This window comes from Vulpes vulpes, chromosome 13 (assembly GCF_048418805.1).
Source record: "Vulpes vulpes isolate BD-2025 chromosome 13, VulVul3, whole genome shotgun sequence".
In the NCBI taxonomy this organism is placed as follows: domain Eukaryota; kingdom Metazoa; phylum Chordata; class Mammalia; order Carnivora; family Canidae; genus Vulpes; species Vulpes vulpes.
Genome location: NC_132792.1, coordinates 133837689 through 133841659, shown reverse-complemented (window position 1 = coordinate 133841659; position 3971 = coordinate 133837689).

Here is a 3971-nt window from a genome sequence, read left to right as displayed (position 1 = left end):
TTAAGTTGTCTCACGACTTTTCTGTAAGAAGGCTGACAGAAGGGGCATGAAGAGTGAAGAGAGAATGAAAATATATGTGTTTATGTGTAAAGTCACTTCTCTCCACCTTTATTTATCTAGAGCTCAGGTCCTAGAATCCTGGATTCTGTGTTGTGTTATTGCCTTAGATCACAAAATTGGTCACTTAACCTTGACTCAGAGTTTCTATTAGTTTTAGTGAAGCATGTACACACTTAAGTCCAAAGGAGAGTGTGGTGTGTCGTGATACATAATCAGAATGCTAGGGGAATTCAAAGAAGCTGGAGACCACATTTAATTGGAATAATTAGGAAACATTTACCAGAGGAGATAGCATTTGAGCTTGGTCTGTGGTTTCAGGTGGGATTCAGGTTTAGGGCAAAGTGGCAAAGGTCATTAGGAACCAGGTCATTAATGTGAACAAGTGAAGCTGGCTGACTTTATGAGACTAATGAGAAGTGAATGCTGGATGGAGTGTGCCCTGACCAGTGAAGGCAGCCACTACTCTGCTCCAGCTGAGGGTTTCTAGCTGGAAATCAGTCCTAGCTTCAGATCTTTAGAATTCTGAGTAAGATCCTAAATGAAATCTCAATAGCTGCAAATGTGATTTTTTATTTTATTTTATTTATTTATTCATGAGAGACACAGGGAGAGAGGCAGACATAGGCAGAGGGAGAAGCAGGCTCCCTGTGGGGATGCGGGACTTGATCCCAGGACCTGGGATCACAACCTGAGCCAAAGGCAGATGCTCAACCACTGAGCCACCCAAGTGCCCCACAAATGTGTCTTTTAATGTGAAATCTGACTTGTAAATATTGCCCAATTTATATCAGGACAAAAGCCATGCTCAGATGCAACATGTGGCTGCCGTTGTGCCATGTGCGTTCTCAGGGCAAGCACAAAGGTGGGAAAGTGTTTTATCGGAGTTTAGGATTATGGGGATTTGAGGAAAAATTGGAACAGGAGGTTTGAGTAATGGGTCTGAATACTCAGGAATTTGAGTTTTATACTGCAGGTCATTGGGAGCAACCCAGCTTATCTACAGAGGGAGTAGATGATTGGAATTTGGGCTAGGTATGCAATTGCTCCATGTCTCAGGTTTTTCATCTATAAAGTGGGAATGGGGGTATTTACCTCTAGAATTGTGGTAATTAAATGAAATCTATGCAGAGTGCTCTGAAGAACACTGGACAAGTAGCACTACATTTGTGTCAGCTGTTGCTGTTATCAAGTTGATCTGTAGGAAGACTGAAGAAGACAAAGTACAAAATGCATTCAGGTCCTCCCAGAGTAGTTGGTATCTCATGAAATCATTCATTTGGGGCAAGTCCTTATCCCTTCCCACTAGAGATTAGTTTCATGTCAGAAATTTTGTCAGTAGTTTTCCTAAAGAGTTCTACTTCTTGTTTCTCTGAACATAGATTTCTCAAAAAATGTCTTGAACAGGACTGTGAACTAATATCGTGAGCTTTGTCACTTCATATCATTCTTTTTCTGATTTTAATTTGTACTGATGAGTATGGTGTTTCATTAGAATGGGTAGTTCTCCCTGAGGCCAGTGAGATGGCTTTTGAAGTTCCAAGGACACTGGCTCATGGGGAGAGGGGGATCTTGGAAACTGACTTGAGCTTGAAACGTCCAACTACTGCCTAGGTCAGAAGTGGCTTCTTCATGCCTTGAGAATGGCCCAAATTGGCTCGTACTTCCATGGTTCAGATCAGGAACAGGGCCAGGTGTTAGTGGCTGAAGAATTGGGTAAAATTGTGCGCTTTGGGGTTATATTTTAGTACATTTGCCTTATTTGAATGGGTTTCTGATTATTTAGGAAACTCACGTAGCAACTGTATCCATGTTGATAAGCAGAAAGTTCTCCAGATTTGAACCACTTTCAAGAATAATTTCAGTGGGATGAATTAATGTGCCTGTGCTGTCATTTTCAGCTCTTCTCCATCACACTGAATATAGTATTTGGAGCCTGCCCTCCCCCCCTACCCCCCCCCCCAAGGCCTGATCCTATTCAGTTTGGTGGTGGTTGTTCAGTGTGCAGGTGGCAGGGGCATGGGGAGTTGAGGGCTGGATGTGAGGGTATAAGGGTGGGGCAGCCAACTCAGTTCAGGTAGAAAGGCAGCGAGAACGATATTCCAACCAGAGTGAGCAGTACATTCAAAGTGTATAGGGGCTGGATGCATCCTGAAGATCGACAGAACCACAGAATAGATGGGTCATAGGGAGAGGGCTTGAGGTTTGAAAGTGCTGAATACTTTAAATTATCCTATACTATAGTCAATGCAAATTAAGGAGGTTTTGAAAAGGGACATGAGATTCCCACCAAACACTTTTATGCATATATATATATAAATAAAATTCTGGCAGCAGTTTTCAGGCTGAATTTCAGAGGCTCTGTGGCAATAGTGAAGAGTGGCCATCTGGACTAAGGGTGGTGATGATGGTGGGCATGGAGATGAGGGTCCTGTTTAGATTGTCTGAGATCTTGGGAGACTTGTGTTGGGAAATGGAAGGGACTAGTGGATGAGTGGGGCCTCTGCCTTGAGTGGATTTGTGTTCCATTCCATGAAAAAAACAAGTGAGAACAGGTTTGGAGGTGAAGTAGATAGAAAAATAAGAATGGGACACATGAGGTTTGAGGTGCCTGAGATGGCAGTTAGGTTAAAGTGTTTCAAATATGTCTGGAGGACATTGGCTCCAAATTCTGGGCATAATCTAGAAGGGTATTGAGATCTAAACAAAATCTAGTGCTTTTGTACTTCAAATTTGTTATGCAGAATCAGTTGCCTCATCACCAAGCTATAGTGGAATTAGAAGTGGATCACAGCAGGATAATTAAAAAATCAAAATGGTAACCATAGAGAAGGACTGCCCTATGAAAACAGATGAGAGAATTGAACCATCACAGCCTGGAAGAAGTCTCAACAGAGATACACAGTCATCACCTATAAAACTGAAAAGGGTCAAAATGAATGTTAATTTGTTCACTAAGTCATGAGTTAGAGGAGAGGACGCCCTTTGAAATTTAAGCAGAGCAAGTTGAAGACAAAAGAAAAATATAATTTTCTGCATGTAACTCCAGGAAGTTTCCCAGACCAAGAATAAAAATAGATTCCAAAAAGTTTTGGGAAAAAATACAAATAAGCCATAAATATTTTGTAAGAAAGTGTTAAGAAATCCCAAGCTCTTACTGGTACTACTAGGAGACGATGGGGCTCACTTACAGCATGCTGCTTTGGGTTGCTGCTGGCACAGGGATGCAGGCCTAGCTAATGATGGGTGTGACCCGGTGTGACAGTTGTTGAGAAGGTTACTCATTACTTAAGTACAGTGATGTGGTCAGTCTCTTTAAGCTACACTGAGAGAGTGCAAGCAGAATATTCATGACTAGATTTTCAGAGAATATGGTGTGTGGGGGAAGGGAGAAGCCATTACAGTAACGTTGGAATTAAAATCCCAAACCAAATACTTGCATAGGGAACTGTTAGGCCTTCCCTCTCTGCACTCCTTTCTCCCAGCTCTGCTTCCTGTCAGTCAATAGGTAAGGCTGGTTGGAAGGTGGTGGTGGCAAGTGAGGAATGAGGAGGCAGCTTTGCTTGTCCCTCCAAAATGGCATCAGGGCTTGTAGTTGGGATAGACGGGATCAGGGAAAGATAGAGCTATGGAGCAGCCGGTGTGCTTTGTTTTATGGCATGATGTGGCTTGTAGATGATTTGCCAGTAGCTAGAAGGCTGTGCAGGGATCCAATGATAGCACATTGGTTCTGTGCAGTGACCAACTTAGTATCAGTGTTAGGCCTATAAGCTATGGCGGTGCTATAAAATTTTGAGTGAGCCTTTGGGCAGCTGGCTTAAATTGTGGATTTAGAAATCCATTCTGAGCATGTTCAAGGAAGCATGAAGCCATTATACATCTTCTAAGCCAAAGGCTCAACGTCAAGAAAAAGA